Source organism: Schistocerca nitens, chromosome 6 (genome assembly GCF_023898315.1).
Source record: "Schistocerca nitens isolate TAMUIC-IGC-003100 chromosome 6, iqSchNite1.1, whole genome shotgun sequence".
In the NCBI taxonomy this organism is placed as follows: Eukaryota; Metazoa; Arthropoda; class Insecta; order Orthoptera; family Acrididae; genus Schistocerca; species Schistocerca nitens.
The window spans coordinates 499585292-499608386 of record NC_064619.1 but is presented as its reverse complement, the minus strand read 5'-3'; the positions used below and the strand labels follow the sequence as shown (position 1 = coordinate 499608386).

The following is a 23095-nucleotide window of genomic DNA, read 5'->3' as shown; positions in this document are numbered from 1 at the left end:
TTTCTTTTACGGGTACGTGAAACTAAGTGAGAAAAGTGATAAGACTGTTACGATCCTGTAAAGTGAACTCAATACCACTCGTTAGCAGTGACCAAATGAACATATTCAGTACGGAACTGCACAGCTTTTGCTATTACAACAGCCCGTAAGTTCCGTGCTGAACCGTCAGTCACTTTGCCGGCCGCGGTGGTCTAGCGGTTCTGGCGCTGCAGTCCGGAACCGAGGGACTGCTACGGTCGCAGGTTCGAATCCTGCCTCGGGCATGGGTGTGTGTGATGTCCTTAGGTTAGTTAGGTTTATGTAGTTCTAAGTTCTAGGGGACTTATGACCTAAGATGTTGAGTCCCATAGTGCTCAGAGCCATTTGAACCAATCGTCAGTCACTTTGTTATTCTGGTGTAGGTACAACCGATTTGGCTACGGTCTGTTATCAATTTGGTTTCCAGCCTGATGGTCTGGTTGGTGACTGGAGTGGTTGCTTGAGTCTGGGGCTAAGACCCTAGCTAGTAGCGAGGAATGGAAGACAAACAAATGACATAAAAACGAAGCGTTCCTGTCTGGTTACATAAATCTAAAAATAATACTATGAACTCATTTTAACATAGATAGGAACACAGAACATACAACTTTGTTCAAACACGTGCACTTATTTTATGAGCATAATAAACCATTTCATTCTGTAAAATACATGCTGTCAATGAAGGAAGACCTGAAGCACCATACTCATTAATGTGTGGTCATACTATAGAGCAATTAACGATCTTTCGTAAACAGTCTTAGTTATAAACTACTGCCTCCTGTTATAAATTTTTTACTGTAATACGTTCATAACGACCTTAAAATACCTTGCTGAAAATATACAAATGTCAAAAACTTTTTTATTTACTTGCTTTAGTCAGCACACTCAGTTTTATTTTTTCTTGCGACTAACGGTTTTGGTATTAAGTACCATCCTACGAAAAAATCACAATATGTACCGGTTGTTGTTGTTGTTGTTGTTGTTGTTGTGGTCTTCAGTCCTCAGACTGGTTTGATGCAGCTCTCCATGCTACTCTATCCTGTGCAAGCTTCTTCATCTCCCAGTACATACTGCAACCTACATCCTTCTGAATCTGCTTAGTGTATTCATCTCTTGGTCTCCCTCTACGATTTTTACCCTCTGCGCTTCCCTCCAATACTAAATTGGTGATCCCTTGAGGCCTCAGAACATGTCCTACCAACCGATCCCTTCTTTTTGTCACGTTGTGCCAAAAACTTCTCTTCTCCCCAATCCTATTCAATACCTCCTCATTAGTTGTATGATCTACCCATATAATCTTCAGCATTCTTCTGTAGCACCACATTTCGAAAGCTTCTATTCTCTTCTTGTCCAAACTAGATATCGTCCATGTTTCACTTCCATACAAATACTTTCAGAAACGACTTCCTGACACATCTATATTCGATGTTAACAAATTTCTCTTCTTCAGAAACGCTTTCCTTGCCATTGCCAGTCTACATTTTATATCCTCTTTACTTCAACCATCATCAGTTATTTTGCTCCCCAAATAGCAAAACTCCTTTACTACTTTAAGTGTCTCATTTCCTAATCTAATTCCCTCAGCATCACCCGACTTAATTCGACTACATTCCATTATCCTCGTTTTGCTTTTGTTGATGTTCATCTTATATCCTCCTTTCAAGACACTGTCCATTCCGTTCAACTGGTCTTCCAAGTCCTTTGCTGACAGAATCACAATGTCATCGGCGAACCTCAAAGTTTTTATTTCTTCTCCATGGATTTTAATACCTACTCCCAAATTTTCTTTTGTTTCCTTCACTGCTTGCTCAACATACAGATTGAGTAACATCGTGGAGAGGCTACAACCCTGTCTCACTCCCTTCCCAACCACTGCTTCCCTTTCATGTCCCTCGACTCTTATAACTGTAATCTGGTTTCTGTACGAATTGCAAATAGCCTTTCGCTCCCTGTATTTTACCCCTGCCACCTTCAGAATTTGAAAGAGAGTATTCCAGTCAACATTGTCAAAAGCTTTCTCTAAGTCTATAAATGCTAGAAACGTAGGTTTGCCTTTCCTTAATCTAGCTTCTAAGATAAGTCGTTGGGTCAGTATTGCCTCACGTGTCCCAATATTTCTACGGAATCCAAACTGATCTTCTCAGAGGTCGGCTTCTACCAGTTTTTCCATTCGTCTGTAAAGAAAATATGTACCGGTAGTCAAAATATTCTTAAACAAAAATTTACGAAATACTTTCCTCTATGATTGCTAACGTTTGGTATAAACTACATAAAGTACTAGCTTTTCCTAACTTATCAGTTTTCTGGTTAATCTGATGCTCCCCCCATGAATTCCTCTCATGTGCCTACTTCTTCGTCTCTGAATAGCCCTTGCTCCCTTCGTGCTCCATTATTATTCCAATCTCTGTCTTCCCTTGAGCTCTTAACACGTGTCCTGTAATCCGGTCCATTCTTCTTGTCAACGTTTTCCATATGTTCCCTTTTGCCGGTTCTGCAGATAACATCTTCAAACCTTTTCTTATTAGCCCACCTCTTTTTCATCCCTACCACACACCTCAAACGCTTCGATTCTCTTCTTTTCCGATTTTCCCGCGGTTCATGATTTACCGCCATACAATGCTGAGCTCCAAACTTACATTCTCAAAAATTTCTTCCTCAAATTAAAGTCTATGTTTGATATTAGCTGACCTATTTTGGCCATGAATTCCCTCTTTGCCAGTTCCAGTCTGCTTTTTATGTCCTTGCTTCTTCCGTCATGCGTTATTTTGCTTACAAGGTAGCAAGGTTACTAGTTCTTAACCACAGATTTTGACGTTAAACTTCTCTCCAGTTTCTGGTTACTTTCGTCTTCTTCCGGATTACTTTCATTTAAGTGTTGGCAACTATCACAGTTTCGTCCAATTTCCCTGCCGATTTTTCCAGCTGTTGTAGCCTCGTACGACAGATATATCATACGAGGCTACATTTAATCCTAATTTTGCTGTTACATTCAGGAAGTGATTGTTAGAAACTCTCGCAACTTGTATCAGTTACGACAGCGTCATTTAGTTTAACTGTCATGGCATCTTGAGCACTGCCCGGATATTCTATCTGCCTTTCCACAATATCCCACATAGATTTGATCTTATTACGTCTTGTACTTTACGCGCAGCCTTATTCTGAAACCACAGAGGTAGTTATCCATAACCCTGTAATTTAACTCATTGTGTATCGTGTTTTCTGTGGCTGAGACTATCTGGGGTTAATACTGGCATTTGCCTAGCTGAAACTGCCTACAAACCTTATTTGGGCTGGACAGAGCATCGTCGTTCGTTAAGCTAACGCCGGCCGGGGTGACCGAGCGGTTCTAGGCGATCCAGTCTGTAACCGGGCGACCTCTACGGTCGCAGGTTCGAATCCTGCCTCGGGCATGGATGTATGTGATGTCCTTAGATTAGTTAGGTTTAAGTAGTTCTAAGTTCTAGGGGACTGTTGACCTCCGCTGTTAAGTCCCATAGTGCTCAGAGCCATTCACCATTTGTTAAGCTGACGTGTGGGTCCTACTCGAGTAAGCCTGACTCTGCGAGTTCCATTATTCGGTCATGCCCATAAGACTAATAACTAACTTAAAAAGCAAAAAACTAGTATCTCCTCCAAGAGTTTTTCTACCAGTATCTGCCAAAAATAGTTAACTGAATGCAACATTATCATCGAAGAATATCAATCGACATATATTGTATGATGCATTCAATGGATTACAACTGGATGAAGATGACGAACTGATCGTTAAGGCGACTACTGAGTCAACAGTAAAAGCTAAAATAACTTTCAAGGACTGGACTTTTCGTATACGGCAAAAATAATTAACTTCGTATAACGTTATTAACGAACAATGTCATTCCACGTTATTTTGCTGTCTACGAATTATAGTTGAATAACGACAACAGAACTGAATAAAATCATGATGTGAAAATTATTAATAATATTTTACTACATCTCTCCAGTATATCATTTTACACATGAGTGATAATTTTTGGAAACTAGATGCATTATTTAGTTGTTCCCCAACCAGATCGTCACAGTGTTGCGTTCCTTGTTCCTTGCTGTTAAGTAATCTCTGGTTCTTTTCAGTAATTTCATTTCTATATTGTATTTTCCCTAAAATGCTTATTACAAGCATTCATCAGTCACCGCTATGAAGAAGTGCTCGAAGAACAATTCTTTCATGAAATTTTACTTCCGTATCTGGTCCGGCATTCGTTTTAACAGTTTCTGAATGACACCACATATATTTTCATATGTAATCCATTTTATAGATGGAGCTTACATACTGTTATGCTAGTTTTACATCCCAAATAAATTATAATACTTGGTTCTGAATCACGTTGCTCACAGGGATTTTACTTGGACCCGGATCTGTCCCCCGATAGGTCCTCATTATAGTTTTATAGACGTCATATATATATATATATATATATATATATATATATATATATATATATATAAGATTTAATCAGATATTGTCAGCATAAAGCAAATTTAAACACTCCTATCTGAAATTTTTATTTCTTTGGGTTCACATTCCTTCCAGTTTTGTTTAAGACTGTTAGAAAGAAAAGGCTTATAGTCTAACTCATCACGTACAAAAAAGGCAGATTTGTGATGAAGTAATAAAAGAGCTGAATGTGATGTTGTTTGGAGCTGATGGGTTGCAAGAACAACTAAAAGCTTTGTGTTATTTTCCCTTTGTGAAGGACGTTAATAAAGTACTTGAAGATTTCTGAAGGCTTGAAAAATTCGGTGGACCTGGGAGATTAAGTGAGCTAAGCGTACCGAGGAACAAGTTGGCACCCAGACGCAGAGGAAAGACTTCACACAAGGACAGAGTTTTCTTCGCAGCGCTATAATAGTCTCTCGATGGTCATCGTAATGGGATTGATTGGACTTTAAAACATGAAAATGTTGCTGCTTCAGAAGCCACAATCTAACCTGGAAGGGCTAGTATGACTTTATTCTTGATCTTATTCTCCAGAGAATTCTGTAAATTGAAAGCACTTTTTAGTTTAATTAGAGTTCTCAATTCCTTTGCCATCAACTATGTTGAGACTCGTCTCAATCGCCGTCGTTGAGGCAGACTGTATACGGTTTTTGATACATATTTCGAATTTCATAGATCCACAATTATAAATACAGTGAATTTGTGTGATGTCGCATTTGAAAAGTTGTAAACGATATATCTATTAGTAAAAACTGTTTACAGGTTTACAGGTATACAAACTATTTTTTATCGTACGGCAACGAATCTCGGTAGATATGCTGATGCGTCAATGCAGAACAGATTTACGCTGGAAACGAATTAGTTTCAATTTGGCTACCAGGTGCAAATCTGGCACTGTATACTGTTTTTATGGCGGTATGACAGCCATACTCTCATCTGACTAGTCATAAGTTGAATGAGGAGTATGGCTATCGAGAAGACAGATCGTCTGCTTCTACTGAAACTGTTTTAAGTGATCGGCACCAATTACAGTGCTGCTCTTAGAGAGTATCACCAACTGAAAGGTCTGAGGGGAGCCCCGTTGTCCTAAACTGGTTTAAGGAAGATGATAGTGAAATTCGAAAAGACGGCTGATCTTGATGTGGGATCTGTAAGAACAAGGCGTCCTATCCCGGAGGTTGCTGTTGCTGTAACTGACAATGCATCACGTGACCCGTGTAGTGCTAGTGCCCGTGAAGTGTCACGAGAAATGTCTACCCCTTGTTCAACAGTACGGAAAGTTTTGCGATCTATTTTATACTGGTACCCATAGGAGACCCAGACGGTGCAGCAACTGAAACCTCATGATCCGCAGCAACATTCCGAATTTGCTCCTCGGTTTCTGGCGCATGTGACCGGGCAGTATTCTGTGGAGGGACGAGGCACATTTTACACAACAGGGTGAAGTAAATATACAAAACTGCTGAATTTGGTGTGCTGTTAAGCCAAGTGTCGAACACGAGGAGCCATTGCACTCTGTGTGGTGTATGCTCACAAGAACTTTTATTCTCTATCCGTTCTTCTTTAAAAGAATACAACCGCAGGGCCTGTTAGGTGTACCGTGACGTCTGCACACTATCGAGATCTCCTTGTACAGCATGTGACTCCTGCTTTCGAAGAGCGCAGATGTGTGGAAACCACTGTTCCCATGCAAAAGGGGCAACCCTCAAGTCGCTCGCCCAGTGAAATATATGCCTAATGCAAGCTTCGACGGACATGATTATCTCCAGAAGTTTTCCAGATGCATGGCCTGCAAGATCACCTGATCTGTATCCTTGGACTTTTGGTTCTGGGGATATGTAAAAGAACAAGTTTACCAGGGACACGTTCGGTGTCCACCTGATCTGAAGGCCAGTATACAGGAACGCATTGCTCAGATTCCCCTAGAACTACTGCGAGCAACTGTTGATCACGTCTTCGGTGTAAATCGCTTCCGCATTAGCGCGTTAGCATATCTACCAAGTTTCACTGCCATACGATGATTACTGCCCACACTGGAGCTCCTTGAGTGGCTGCACTTCAATTATAACCACCCAGTACGTAAAACAGTGTATCACAGAGCGCCTTGTAGATAGTCTCAGCATTCTGTTATTTTCCTTTTCCCATTGTTCCTCATTGACTCCGATGTTTTCAAATGTTCAAATGTGTGTAAAATCTTATGGGACTTAACTGCTAAGGTCATCAGTCCCTAAGCTTACACACTACTTAACCTTAAATTATCCTAAGGACAAACACACACACCCATGCCTGAGGGAGGACTCGAACCTCCGCCGGGACCAGTTCCGATGTTTTAATAAACATCATATCACTCTCTTCAAGAATTATAGGGTGCTGATAAAGGCAAATGGATTCATAAAAATAATTTGCTTCAGTATAACGATAGGTGAAAAAAGCCTTAAATGTTCATCATATCGAAAAATAATCGTACATACTGTGTCGGAGTTCTTGTTTATTTTTTCTTTGTCCATTTACGAAACATTGGAGGTGTCCACGATACGTTACAATGATTTTCAGCTACTGTTCTCGCGAAGTAGGGAAACTGGTGGTTCAAATGGCTCTGAGCACTATGGGACTTAGCTTCTGAGGTCATCAGCCCCCTAGACCATAGAACTACTTACACGTAACTAACCTAAAGACATCACAAACATCCATGCCCGAGGGAGGATTCGAACCTGCGACTGTAGCAGTCGCGCGGTTTCAGACTGTAGCGCCTAGAACCGCTCGGCCACCCCTGCCGGCAGTCACTGGACATTTGAAACATCCAGGAAACATCTAAAATATCGACAAGTACATGAAAAAGTAGATAAATGCCATGCAAAATATAAAATGGATTAAATCCAGTAGCTACTATCAGTAAAGCGTTAAGAGCGACTAGCCCAAGTACGTGAATTTTAAAGTTTTGCAGCCTGCTCTCTGGAAGAAAGGAAGGAAGGCGAGGTATTAAGCCCCGTGGACTAAGAGATTATAGCAGACTGAAAACGTGCCCGGATTGAGGGTGGGGGGACAAATTGACCTTACCCTTTCTTATAAGAACCGTACAGAGTTAAATGATACGATAAAACCACAGAAAACCTAAATCTAGATGATCAGATCGATATTTGAAGCGGTGTTTCCTCGAATGCGATTTCTCCGGAGAATCGTACATGATAAACTACTAGGATCTTATTGCGAGGATATCTGACTATGATCCATGTTGAGAAAAAACATTGACAGCAGGTTCGATTCGAAAATCCGCCACCATTAAGTAATTAATAAAAAATTATTTTTCCTTTCAGCACAAGTTATAAGCACTTTTTTGCTACTGTCAGCTGTTAATTTATTTCACTGTGGAAAACAACAAAAGCGATAGTATTTTTTTCTACGATACCAGAGTGCCGTATATATAATATTACTGTTTGTGAGGTATTTGCTGTTCCTTCCATGCTTGCACATAGTCAGTGTATTGGGAAGGGCATCAATCTCCCTTTTTAGACATTTTTAACTGTTGAAAACGTCTGATAATGTCTCTCAGTGTGCTTTTTAAACAGTTTCTGTAACATCTTCTGAAAAGCTGAATTTCCACACAAATTTTACTTAACAAGAACAAAAACCAAAATTATTACAATATCTAGGATTACTACTTCTCCTTTGCATCAGTCTTAAAGTCTTTTTTTTTTTCTTTTTTAAAGACTTCTTCCATTGTTTACTCTTTCTTTTCTCATCGTCGAAAATTTCAAACGTTTGTTAGCGTTGCAGTGAACGTTGCCTTAGCATAAAATACCCAATAGACTCAGCTTCACGTGTTCATTCACTTCGTCCTCCCTGACTTACTCTTGTTTTCAGAGCCGTCAAAGTAACTTACTCCCATTCTGCTTCTACTCCGCAGACAAACGATTTGGAGACAGACTGCGACTGATCGGAGGAAATACCTTGATTGTCTGGTAAATAATGGAAGCCTTTCTTGCACCGTTCGCTGAGGCGGCACGCCACTAGAGCGTGCGTCGCTTGTGCCACGCCAGCCAATCAGTCTTTGATCGGAAGGACAGTCACCATTTAGGGCTTCGTTTTCCGCTGCGGTCCCCGACCCTCCCTCCCCCCCCCCTCCCCCATCCCGCAGAAAGAAACCCCGGCTGTTCTCCGGAAATTGCTGTTGTCTGACGACTTGCGGGAAGCGAGTCCTTAAGGGCAGTCTTCCGCGGGGCAAGTGAGCTGTGGGGCCACATCCGTTTCCGGTAGCGTCCCGGATCTCCTGGCATCACCTTTAAAGGGACCAATGGTAACGGTTTCAGCCATGTGAGGAATTTACGGTAGAAGACATATTTATCCGATTGACACAGTTAAAAACAGTGTCTCTCTCAAGCCTCGCCTGATGCATTGCCTGTGGTGTTTCGCTAGATATTTGTAATTTCATTTTGCATTGTGTAGCTGGGGCCAGTCCAAACAAAAAGCACTCATTACGTATTTCATGCGATGCCCAATGTCGACGGAAAGCATTCGTATCTTTGCCATTGGAGACAAAATTATTTTGATGTAAATTGAAGGTAGAGGTGTTCAAATGGTTTAAATGGCTCTGAACACTATGGGACTTAACATCTGAGGTCATCAGTCCCGTAGAACTTAGAACTACTTAAACCTAACAAACCTAAGGACATCACACACATCCATGCCCGAGGCAGGATTCGAACCTGCGACCGTAGCAGTCGCGCGGTTCCCGACTGAAGAGCCTAGAACCGCTCGGCCACAGCGGCCGGCGAAGGTAGAGGGGGAAGAAAGGGAAAGGAAGGGTGTATTGATATCAGCTGCATCGGTACCTTACGCGGAATCAATAGCGACGAGTGAAAATGTGTGCCGGACCGGGATTTAAACCCGAGAGGAGTACCGAGATAGTCCACGCACTTGCGGTGAACACTCTGTTCGGGTAGTGCAGTGGTTAACGCAACTGCCTGTTAAAGAGGAGATCCCGGGTTCCAATCCCGGTGTAGCATATATTTCCACTCTTCGCGGCTGATTCATTCTGCATAAAGTCCCGATGCAGCTGACATCAATAACCGCTGCTTTTCTTTTCCTTTTTCGCCCCTCTACCTCCAATTTACGTAATATGTAGCATTCCGCGTGGTGTCTGTTCTTCTACTATGTCCGAAAGCACAGACACCAGAAGTCACAAAAATGATTTTGAAAGCGGAATTTTACGTGCCCGTTCGATAGAGTGGCCCCGGTCACTCTATTCGGACATTCGTTTTATCGTTATGTATTACCAGGGACGGTAGAACTCGATGAATAGCCAATACTCTTGCAGCAACAGCACCGCCCTGGCCCGCGCTAACTGCTAACACCAAGCATGCAGCGCTACTTAGTCGGTGCCGGATTGCTGTTTATTCGTCGAGTTGTACTGTTCTCTTACCACCTATCAATAAAGCGAACATCGGACGATACTAATCTGGGACCACTGTATCGAATGGGCACGTAAAATGCCGATTTGAAAATCATTTTGTCTGTAATTGGAAACAAACCGCCGCTTTTTGTCGACACCGAGCTTCTCATGAAAGACGTGATGACCATTACTTGTTTGTGTTGACTCCACCCACAGAAATGAAAAACGAGACTGCAAATATCCGCCGTAACACTACACCGAACGCGCCTGGTGACTTAGAAGAGAGACTCGGTATACTGCTTCGTAGTTTTTTATGAATAGGGTGTTTCAAAGTCTTTGCATCGAAGACTAGGGATGACAGGAAACGTCATGGGAATCAATTTTTGTTAGAGACAAAACTTTCGCTGACGCTTCCTAGCGACTCTGTGCTTCTTTTTATTGAATATTCCGACTCTGTGACGACAAGATTTCCCCAAACTAGCAGGGTCTACTAACCAGCCGTGCTACATGTGCAGACCACCTCTCCCATTAAATCAATACAGCGATTTTGAATTAAAAAACTGTATGATTATATGATAGCGGAACAAACACTAGTAGCAGTTACTTCTGTAAAATATCTGGGAATATGCGTGCGGAACGATTTGAAGTGGAATGATCATATAAAATTAATTGTTGGTAAGGCGGGTGCCAGGTTGAGATTCATTGTAAGAGTCCTTAGAAAATGTCGTCCATCAACAAAGGATGTGGCTTACAAAATATTCGTTCGACCTATACTTGAGTATTGCTCATCAGTGTGGGATCCGTATCAGGTCGGGTTGACAGAGGAGATCGAGAATATCCAAAGAAGAGCGGCGTGTTTCGTCACAGGGTTATTTCGTAAGCGTGATAGCGTTCGGAGATGTTTAGCAAACTCAAGTGGCAGACTCTGCAATAGAGGCGCTCTGCATCGCCGTGTAGCTTACTGTTCAGGTTTCTAGAGGGTGCGTTTCTGGATGAGGTATCCAATATATTGCTTCCCCCTACTTATACCTCCCGAAGAGATCACGAATGTAAAATGAGAGAGATTCGAGCGCGCACGGAGGCTTTCCGGCAGTCGTTCTTCCCGCGAACCATATGCGACTGGAACAGGAAAGGAAGGTAATGACAGTGGCACGTAAAGTGCCCTCCGCCACACACCATTGAGTGGCTTGCGGAGTATAAATGTAGATGTAGATGTAACAATGAGCGTCTGTGAGCGGAGTAAGGTATATTGGAAGCGAATCTTTGCTTGGGCTATTACACTTCATACGGAGGAAAGGACTGGATTATTGGCAACATACATTGCATACGCAAGCTTTAGAATGCCTACGTCCTGCGTCCGCCCAGGAACATAACCTATATACGAGGGGCGGTCAATAAGTAATGCAATACATTTTATTCTCGGGCAGTTTTGCTTGAAAAATGCAGAATTTGTTGTGGAACGTCGTGGAATATTCTAGCTTCATCCCCAATAGTTTTATGAAGTTTCAATAGGTGGCGGCGCTGTAGGTACCCTTCTAAATGACGTCTGTAACGGAGGTACGATCCAAGCAGAGAACTGTCGTTGACTTTGCTTTGGCGGAAAACCAGAGGTGCGTTGCAGGACGCTTGCAGAATATCTACGGAGACCTGGAAGTGAACAAAAGGACGGTGAGTGGTTGGGGAGATGTCTGTCATCATCACAACCAGGTCGCGCAAATCGGACCGACTCTTGCGTGCCAGCCACCCACACGCAGCTCTGATTCTTGCAACGTTGGAACATGCGGATATGCTGATTTGAAGTGATAAACAGATCACAAACAAACATCTTGCAGCTCAACTGGACGTCTATGTTGGAAGTGCTGACACACTCGTCCACCATTTGGAGTACTCAAAGGTGTATGCCCGCAACCTAACACAGGACCATACAGAGTAACGAAGGACCGTCTGTGCGGAATTGGTTGCGTATTACAAGGCTGATAGCGACTTTCTTTGTCAAACATCGTCACATGCGATGAAATATGGATTTAATACTACGAACCGAAAACAATCCGGTAGTCCATGGAGTGGCGCCACATCACCTTTCCTCGGAAGAAAAAGCGAATCCTTAGTCTGTAAAGTCATGGCGACGATCTTGTAGGGCCCGCATCTCGTGGTCGTGCGGTAGCGTTCTCGCTTTCCACGCCCGGGTTCCCGGGTTCGATTGCCGGCGGGGTCAGGGATTTTCTCTGTCTCGTGATGGCTGGGTGTTGTGTGCTGTCCTTAGGTTAGTTAGGTTTAAGTAGTTCCAAGTTCTAGGGGACTTATGACCACAGCAGTTGAGTCCCATAGTGCTCAGAGTCATTTTTGATCTTGTAGGACTGAAGGGGTTATGCTGCTTGATCTCCTCCTCGTGGTGCTATCTCATGGTGCTACCCTCAGGAAACTGAAGAAACGACTTCAGTGTTTTCGTCGCCACAAAAATGCAAACGGACATCTCCTTCTCCATTACAGCCAAGGCCTCATTTGGCCCCATGAAGGATGCATTCCACGGGAAGCAGTACGTGGATAGCGGGGAAGTTACTGATGTAGCAGGACGTTGTCTCCGACGTCAACCAGAGTAGTGGTACCATGGGGGCCTACAGGCCCTTTCACTAAGATGGTGTAAGGCCGTCGTATTGAACGGAGATTATGTTGAAGAATGGAGGTTTGTAGCCAAAAGGGTGAGGAATAATATGGTTTATTGGAACCAACCTGCCTTCAGAAAAGAAACGTTGGTTATTGAACACCTCACGTAAAAGGACGCCTACCGTCGCTGAGAAGCGTTAGCGAATATTTTATCGGCTTAAACACCCTTGAGACACCTTGCTAAACCCGTAGGACAGGACAGATAGTTTAAATTGTGGAAAGGGCCAAAATAAGCGGCTGTCAGTTACAGTAGAACATACAACTTTATTTATTTGACCAAACATTACAAGAGCCAACAATTTTTTTTAAAAAAACACAGCATTAATTTTTGGAACCTAATTACCGGCCGAATGCTCCATACAATCTTATGCCTTAAGGGCAAGACCACTTTAATTTTAAACAGGCTGAAAGTCAATCAGAAATTTGAAAGTCAGAAGGCCTTATCTTAAATCAGTCCTTTCAATTAGGCTGAAGGCCTAAACAATCGCATCTCTTAAGACTCAAACCAAAATAAATTTTTAAAAGGCCAAAGGCCTCACTTTAAAACAGTTCTTTAAATTAGTCTGAAGGCCCAAACAATCTTGGCCGGCCACGGTGGTCTAGCGGTTCTAGGCGCTCCGTCCGGAACCGCGCGACTGCTACGGTCGCAGGTTCGAATCCTGCCTCGGGCATGGATGTGTGTGATGTCCTTAGGTTGGTTAGGTTTGAGTAGTTCTAAGTTCTAGGGGACTGATGACCACAAATGTTAAGTCCCATAGCGCTCAGAGCCATTTGAACCAAACAATCTTGCACCTTAAGGGCAAAACAACCTTAATTTAAAAATCGGCTAGAAGCCATACAAATAAAAACAAGTACAACCAAGAAAAGGCAGTACACCCAACGGCGCTCAGAAGTTTCCGAGGGTTGGCCTGGAATTCAAAACACTAACGCTCGCTTAGGTGAGACAGGCAATCATTCTCGATCCGACGGCAACCCAACCGACAGACAGTCAACGGACCCACCGACAACATAACTTCCGCTCCAGCCGACCAGCACACAACAGGGAGTTCAATGGAACAACGTAGAAGGTATTGGCGCCCACAACCAATTACACATTGAGCTGCCAAACTACACACCGTGCTGGACAGCGACAACACCATGAGGAAAATACACTGCCTGAATTTACGTCAACGGCCACGTCAGGTAACCGGAACGTTAGCGGCCACAAGGCAGAATATTCCGCTGGTGCACTTCAATTCAAATAACCAAGTACAGTTAAACTCCACCTGAGGGTGTCAAAAATTTGCCAACTTGAAAACACACGTTGTTGCTCGCCGGAATGTCGCAACAGCCGACAACGAAATCCAAATGACACAATGTGAACAGTCGTGACTTGCTGGTAGAGTAAGACAAAACTAAGCTTTCGTGTCCAGGATCGGTGAGCCACGAACCTCGCAGAAATGGGAATAACACCACACACTCCGACCGCGCGTGGACGCCGCCAGCGGCCTCGGCCAAGCTGCGCGCCGCGGAGATTTTCTCGCTGCTCCACGCCAACCGACCAACTGCTCGCACACAGCCCAGCCAGAAACTATAGGTGCCAGGCCAAAGATAGTACAAGATAGCCAAATATAGTACATAGAATATCGATACACACTGCTGTTGCCACTCGCGGAGAGAGAGGATAACAGCATAATCGCGATAAACACGGGAGACCAGACACAGAATAACAATCAAGGTTTAATCCAACGCATAACATGAGCCAGCCACGGCTCAACCTTGTGTGTGTACTTCTGCCTAAAATATACTCTGCCCATTAAAATTGTAACACCATGGAGACGCCCAACTGTTACTGAGTTTGCAACATACTTCGAAATTCGAATGACTAGCATTTCAGAGCAGCCGCACAAAACAGCCATGAGTATCGCCACCTAAATTATGTGTTTCAGGAAAAATAATGCAGCAGGTTTCTCGTTCAGGAAACATTCTAACGTTGTTTGTTTGTGAGAAGTGCGTGTTACGCCTCTTGTGAGGACAGGAAACGCCTATCTGCATATGTCGGAAACCGACACTGGCGGAATCTTGAGCTATTGAGACTGCCGTCAATCGTTCTGCGCTATTCCTGTTCACTTTGATCGGAATCCTAAAACTGCCACGCAGATGTGGACATTGATGCATTCAGGTGAGCCATACCCAACGTCATATAGGTCCTCAGCCGTGCTGCACGTCTAACGCCCGAGAGAAGCGGTACACTCAGCAGATCAGTGTCTTGCGGCCACATCGTATACTTTGAGTCCATAAATACCATACAGTGAGGTGACAAAGCTCATGGGTTTGTGACATGCACGTATACAGATGGCAGTAGTATCGCGTACACGAGGTACAAAATATGAATGCATTGGCGGAGCTGTTATTTGTACTCAGGAGAGTGGCCGTGCGGTTCTAGGCGCTACAGTCTGGAACCGAGCGACCGCTACGGTCGCAGGTTCGAATCCTGCCTCGGGCGTTGATGTGTGTGATGTCCTTAGGTTAGTTAGGTTTAATTAGTTCTAGGTTCTAGGCTACTGATGACCTCAGAAGTTAAGTCGCATAGTGCTAGGTGCCATTTGAACCATTTGTACTCAGGTTATTCATGTGAAAAGATTTCAGACGGGATTTTGGCCTCACGGCGCGGATTAAGAGACATCTGAAGCGTAATAGTAGTTGTAAAAAACGTATGGGACATTCTGTTTCGAACACCGCTAGGGAATTCAATATTCCAAGATCTACAGTGTCAATTTCAGGCATTACCACTCACCACGGAAAACTCAGTGACCGACGGCGTTCACTTAACGATCAGGTAGAGTTGTCAGAGCTAAAAGAGAAACAGCACTGCGAGAAATAACCACAGACATCAATATCGAACGTACGAGAAATGTATCTGTTTGAAAAGTGCGGTGAAATTTGGCGTTAATAGGCTATGACAGCAGACAATCTGCGCGAGTGCTTTTGCTAACAGCACACATGGGTTGCAGCGCCTCTCCTGGGCTTTTGACCATATCGGCTGAACCCTATGAACTGGAAAACTGTGGCCTGTTCAGATAAGTCCCGAGTTCAGTTGATAACAGATGAGAGTAGCGTTTGAGTGTGGTGCAGACCCCACAAACTGATGGAGCTAGGTTGCCAAGATGGCACTGTGCAAGCTGGTGGTTGCCTCATAATGGCGTGAGTTGTGTTTACATGAAATGGGCGGGGTCCCCTGCTCTAACTGAACCGATAATTGACTCGAAAAGGTTATGTTCCGCTATTTCGAGACCATTTGAAGCCTTTCATGGGCTTCATGTTCCCAAATAACAATGGAAGTTTTATGAATGACAAACCGGCATATCACCAAGCCACAGTTGTCCACAATTGGTTTGAAGAACATTATGGACAGTTCGAGCGAATGGTTTGGCCACCCAGATCGCTCGACATGAATTTCATTGAACATTTATGGAACATCGAGAGATCAGTTCGTGTACAAATTCCTAAATCGGCAACACCTTCTCAAGTATGGACGGCTGTAGAGGTAGCGCGGCTCAGTATTTCTGCAGGGGACTTCCAAGGACTTATTGACTCAGTGCCACGCCGAGTTACTGAATTAAGCTCGTCAAAAGAATGTGCGACAGAATATTAGGATTCTAGGCGCGCAGTCCGAAACCGTGCGACTGCTACGGTCGCAGGTTCGAATCCTGCCTCGGGCATGGATGTGTGTGATGTCCTTAGGTTAGTTAGGTTTAAGTAGTTCTAAGTTCTAGGGGACTGATAACCACAGCAGTTGAGTCCCATAGTGCTCAGAGCCATTTGAACCATTTGAATATTAGGAGGTATCCCATTACTTCTGTCTCAGTATAGTTGCAGCTTAAATTGACGAGCGCCGACATTCGCCGACTCAACTTCAACATCGAACACAAGACAGGCCCATGTTTTCTTTCAAGACGACTCCATATTCTGCATATAGCATCACGGTCGACGCATCCGTGTACGAAGGTTGCGACGAGAATGACCGTTGCCAGATTGCGTTTGTCACCGCCATACTGGTCCAGCGAATGGCGTGTGAGTACGGGACGGTGCTGGGTTCAAAACACGAACACCTCTGGCCCGCACAGGCGGCAATTTGAACAGCATACGTTCCACTTATGACGTGTTAAGGCCAGTGACCGGAACCGCGTGTTAGCCACGCTATACTGATCTTCCAGTCGTTAGACTTCTGACTGATTTTTGCGACCCACCACAAATTCTTCTTCTCAGAGTAGCTCTTGCACCGAACGTCTTCAATTATTTGCTGGATGCATTCCAGTCTCCAGTTTTTACCATCTAGTGCCATGGAATTGATTCCACGATGTCTCGACGGATGTCCTGCCTGTAGTGTCCTGCGGTCGCCAGGAAATAACTAACAGTCAATTTGAACACACTTTATTACAATTAAAGCAAAAACACGTTCTTGGCATACACTAAGTTTTAAACGCAGAACAAACAAACAAACAAACAACATAACTCTGTGGTAGCAAAACAGATAAGGAAACAAGACAATGGAAGAAAATGCTGACGAAAACTACTCTACAAAATACAACGTGCTACTACAAGACTATGGCGAGTGAATACAATGCTAGGGCCGGCGTAAATACTGGACGGATCCCTAGCGGTTGGTGAAAACTGCTGGTCCAGACCTCCTTATAAAGCGAGAGCGGCGGAGTGCTACAGCAGTCATATGAGTTCCGATTGGTGGAACATTGTCACATGTTGTCTGGCGAAGTAGTTCCGTGTTTATTTTGAAAGTCTGTTACTGTTTTTGTCCACTGGCCATGTCTCTACGCGCTGCTGAAAGGGGATTAGCAACCCATCTTGTGTGTCGGTTCTGCCGGCCCTCTAACAATAAGGGGCCGCTACGACACTACCATCCTGTCGCTTCTTCTTATCAGCTTTATCCATAATTTCATTTCTTCGACCATTCTGCGGAGAACCTCCGCATTCCTTACCTTATCGGTCCACCTAGTTTTCAACATTCTTCTGTAACACGACATCCCAAATGTTTCGATTATCTTCTGTTCAGGTTTTCGCACATTCCATAATTCACACTGTGCTCCAAACGTACGTTCTCAGAAATTTAATCCTCAAATTAAGGCCTATGTTTGATACTAGTAGACTTCTCTTGACCAAGATGATGGATTTTGCCAGTGCTAGTTTGCTGTTTATGCTCTTGACCAGGAATGCACTATTTGCAAGTGCGTCTGCTTTTTATGTCCTCCAAACTCCGTCAGTCACATTTTGTGCCTATGTAGCAGAATTCCTTAATTTCGTCTACTTCATGGTCACCAGTCCAGATGCTAAGTTTCTCACTGTTCTCATCTCTGCTACTTCTCATTACTTTCGTCTTTCTTCTAATTACTCTCAGTCCATCTTCAGTACTCATTAGATTTTTTATTCCATTCAACACATCCTGTAATTCTTTTTCACTTTCACTCAGGATAGCAATGTCATAAGCGAATCTCATCATTGGTATCTTTTCACCTACCTCACTCGATATATTTTATGTTCTACTGTTGTCCTGGCAAGCAAGTCCTCTAGAACTCTCAACCCTTGAAAATATCTAGTCACGGGTTGCCGAGAGACTGGGAAGCCACCACTTCTGAGTCGGTACTATTGATGAGCTATGCCGTGGAATGGAAGCAGCGTGTAGTGACTTATCTGTCCCCAATGTCAATACAACTCGATGCTCAGGCGGGCTAGAGCCATACGTTACACGTGAAAGCATTGTGTTCTAAGTTCCACAATCTGCATTTTCCCAAATCATCCACAAAATTTATATGCTTGAACGTTTTAGTGTACTCACAGGGGGTATATTTTTTATTTTCTACCCTGTCTTCTGTGCCAATTTAAATGGCCTGCAGTATATTTAAAATCACAGAGAGAACATCATGACGTCAAAATACTCTCAGGAAAGTTTCACTTGGATGGCAGCGCGATGAAAACATTTACGAGGGGCTTTCTCTGAAAGCAGGTCGGTTTTATTCAGGATCCCAACACATCACATTCTTCTCCACCCCTTTGGCTACAAAACCCTGTTTTCAACATAAGCCTCGTTCGGTGCAACATCCTTATGCCACCTTACTGTGAGGGTCTGTATGCTCGCATTGCGACACTCTATTGGTCGACGTAGGAACCAACGTCTTACTGCAACAATAACCTCCCTATCATCCATGTACTGCTTCCGGTGGTGTGCATTCTTCATTGGGCAAAACGCTTGGAAGTCGGGAGGTGAGAGATCCGTTCTCCAGGGTTGGTGAGGAAGAACAGTCCAATGCAGTTATGTGAGATCCTGCAAGACCGACGAACACGCTGAAGTGGTTTCCCTGCAAAAGAAACTCAATGACAGCCCTCTGCTTGAAAAGCACCTCCGTTACAGACACTATTTTGAAGGCTACTTATAACGCTACATCTATCGAAACGTCATGAAACTGTAAGGGCTGAAGCAGTAGTATTCCACGATATCGCACAATAAATTCAGCATTTTTTCAAACTAAATTGGCAGAGAAAAGGATGTGTTGCATTACTTATTGAAAGCCCGTCGCATATCTGAAAGTCTGGAAAGAATTTAAGCAAACAAATGCACAAAAATGCTTACTCGTTTCTTCCTACACATTAGTTGTCTGGCTATTTTAATAATCTCACCAGATGCAAACACATTTAGGATAGGCGAAATATTACCTTGTTTTGCTTCATCAGTACCAATGTTTGGCCTCTGTTGACAACAAGTTTCCACATAGCTACACACATTTGGCTGAAAGTATCACAAATACAAATGCTGAATTAATTAAATACGTGATTTATTACAATATATTAACCGTTATTCTTTCAGTGCAACAACCCTCTGGAAACGTCTGTACTCAATTAACTGTAAAAAGATTGTTTATATAGCGATATGAGCTACGTTACATTAACATTTCCTACGACTGACACTGGAATTAAAATAAAGTTCATGTTTGCCGTTGTCCTATCCTAACAGTTATCAAGTTTGCCTGCCAGTCCGTTTCTGCCGTCAATGAAGTTAATCAAATGTTTCTTAAACACGCTCCTAGACAGGAAACACATTCTAGTGAGAGTACTTCGCCGAGAAGCTCCATCTAACAATCGAAAGGCAGATGCCCACTCATGCTCAAATTTTGACAGTGTTTTACGTTATCAGTGTCCTATTTCTGAACATCATGCAGCACTGTTTCGCTCTCTATTACCTGTTATTATTTCATTATTATTCTTACGACACTGCCTGCCAACAAAAGTGGAGCACCCAGAACACATGGTCTGATGTCAATGTAACATCGTGTACGTATGCACCATCGGCGGGTATGTAAGCTATTAGAGTTGCAGTTCTCTGTGACAAGTAGAAGGCCACCACAGTTAGTTAGTGTTTATGTCTTTAGTGTTGTCACCGTGCCTGGTAGGATATATAAGGGGTGTGCACAGCGTCAGATATTGAGCGATCACTGTGAAGGACACGGAGAAGCCAAATACTCGTGTGAGACAGCGTTATCAGCACCTAACAGCGTTTGAAAATGGCCTCGTCGTTGGTTTCCATTTGGCCAGTTGGTCGAATCGTGCAAGATTTAAATTTGTGAAGCTTTTGCATGTGACAGTGACCCGATGTTGGACTGCATCGCAACGTGAACGGAGGTACACCCATATAAATGGAAAATTTATGCTGTTGAATTTCTCTCAAATGCAGCCTGAATGAATTCATTTTCGCGAAATACTGGAATTCAACATTTTTAAAAGAATTTAATCTCAAAGAAAATAATTTTTTCGATAACTTTGACTATTTCTTCAAATTCGAGGGGTGATCGATAAGTAATGCAACACTATTTTTTCTTGGCCAGTTTCGGGTGAAGAGATGCGAAATTTGTTTTAGGACATAATGGAACAATATCGTTTCAGCCCCTACAGTTTCATGAAGTTCCAAAAACGTGGCGGCGTTATAAGTAGCCTTCAAAATGGCGTCTCTAACTGAGATGCGTTCTAAGAAGAGGACCGTCATTGAGTTTATTTTGACGGCAAACCATATCATCGCAGATATTCATAAACACTTGCAGAATATCTACGGTACCTTGGCAGTGAACGAAAGCGCGGTGAGTCTTCGGGCGAGACGTCTGTGATCATAACTACAAGGGGACGCAAATCTGTCCGATCTCCCTCGTGCCGACTCCTGCAGTGTTGGAACGTGCGGACATGCTAATTGGAGGTGATCGACGGACCACAATCACACCCCTGCACAAGTGGACGACTCTGTTGGTACTGCTGACACATCCGTCCACTGGTTGGGGTACTCGAAGCTGAGTGTCCGCTAGGCTCCTAGCCGCCAAACAGAAAAATACACTACTTTCCATTAAAATTGCTACACTAAGAAGAAATGCAGATGATAAACTGGTATTCATTGGACAAATATATTATACTAGAACTGACAAATTATTACATTTAACCGCAGTTTGGGTGCATAGATCCTGAGAGATCAGTACCCAGAACAACCACCTCTGGCCATAATAACGGCCTTGATACGCCTGGGCACTGAGTCAAACAGGGCTTGGATGGCGTGTACAGGTACAGCTCCCCATGCAGTTTCAACACGATACCACAGTTCATCAAAAGTAGAGTGGCGTATTGTGACGACCCAGTTGCTCGGCCACTATTGACCAGACGTTTTAAATTGGTGAGAGATCTGAAGAATGTGCTGGCCAGGGCAGCAGTCGAACATTTTCAGTATCCAGAAAGGCCCGTACAGGACCTGCAACATGCGGTCGTGCATTATCCAGCTGAAATGTAGGGTTTTGCAGGGATCAGATGAAGGATAGAGCCACGGTTCGTATCATATCTGAAGTGTAACGTCCACTGTTCAAAGTGCCGTCAGTTCGAACAAGAGGTGACCGAGACGTGTAACCAACGGCACCCCATACCATCACGCCGGGTGATACGCCAGTATGGCGGTGACGAATGCACGCTTCCAATGTGCGTTCAACGCGATGTCGCCAAACACGGATGCGATCATCATGATGCTGTAAACAGAAACTGGATTCATCCGAAAAAATGACGTTTTGCCATTCGTGCACCCAGGTTCGTCATTGAGACAGGAGCGCCATCGCAGGCGCTCCTGTCTGTGATGCAGCGTCAAGGGTAACCGCAACCGTGGTCTCCGAGCTGATAGTCGATGCTGCTGCAAACGTCGTCGATCTGTTCGTACAGATGGTTATTGTCTTTCAAATGTCCCCATCTTGTTGACTCAGGGATCGAGACGTGGCTGCACGATTCGTTACAGCCATGCGGATAAGATGCCTATCATCTCGACTGCTAGTGATACGAGGCCGTTGGGATCCACCACGGTGATCCGTATTACCCTCCTGAACCCACCGATTCCATATTCTGCTAACAGTGATTGGATCTCGACCAACGCGAGCAGCAATGTCGCGATACGATAAACCGCAATCTCGATAGGCTACAATCCGTGATGGTACGCATTTCTCCTCCTTACACGAGCATCACAACCACGTTTCACCAGGCAACGCCGGTCAACTGCTGTTTGTGTGTGAGAAATCGGTTGGAAACTATCCTCATGTCAGCACGTTGTAGATGTCGCCACCGGCGCCAACCTTATGTGAATGCTCTGAAAAGTCAATTGTTTGCATATCACAGTATCTTCTTCATGTCGGTTAAATTTCGCGTCTGTAGCACGTCATCTTCGTCGTGTAACAATTTTAATGGCCAGTAGTGTACAGAGAGTGACGAAACGTCATCTGTGAGAAATTGGTTCCACGTTACGAGCCTGATCGTGACAATTTTTTTCGAATATCGCTACAGGCGATGCAACATGGGTTCATTACTTCGAACCAGAAACAAAACGGCAGTCCATGGAGTGACGCCGCACCACTTCTACTCCGAAGGAAAAGTTCGAAGCCGCACCCTTAGCCGGTAAATTCATATCGACGGTCTTCAGGGACGCTGAAGGCGTCATTCTGTTAGATGCCTTCCCTGATGATGCAACGATCAACCCTGAAGTGTACTGTGCTATCCTCAGAAAACTGAAGAAACGATGCGTGTTTGTCGACACAAAAATGCAAACGAATTTCTCATTCTCCGTGATAAACGCAAAAGCCTCACACAAGTCTGTACACCGGAAAGGAGCTCACAAATCTTCATTCGACTGTTCTTCCTCTTCCACACTATTGCCTGAATCTCACACCTTCCGACTTCCATCTGTTTGGCCTAATAATGTATGTACTCTGCGGGAAGAAGTACGTGGATGATGGGGAGTATTGGTAAAGCGAGACTTTGGCTCCGACGTCGATCAGTAGAATGGAATCATGCGGGCGTACATGCCTTCCCAGTAAGGTGGTGTAAAGCCTTCGCACCGAACGGAGATTATGTTGAAGAATAGGGTTATTTAGTCAAAAGAATATGGAATGATATTGTGTACGGGAATAATGAATAAAACCAATTTATTTTCAGAAAAAGTGTCCAATTAGTTACTGAACGCCATTCATATATTGCTATATTCTTGTACCAGT

General features: G+C 43.8%; 1 protein-coding gene across 1 annotated transcript in view; it reads left to right on the top strand.

The window, feature by feature from the left end:
• Positions 1 to 23095, top strand: part of LOC126262536 (high affinity cAMP-specific and IBMX-insensitive 3',5'-cyclic phosphodiesterase 8) — a 1685047-nt gene that overhangs the window by 870192 nt on the left and 791760 nt on the right. The gene's annotated exons all lie outside the window — the stretch shown is intronic.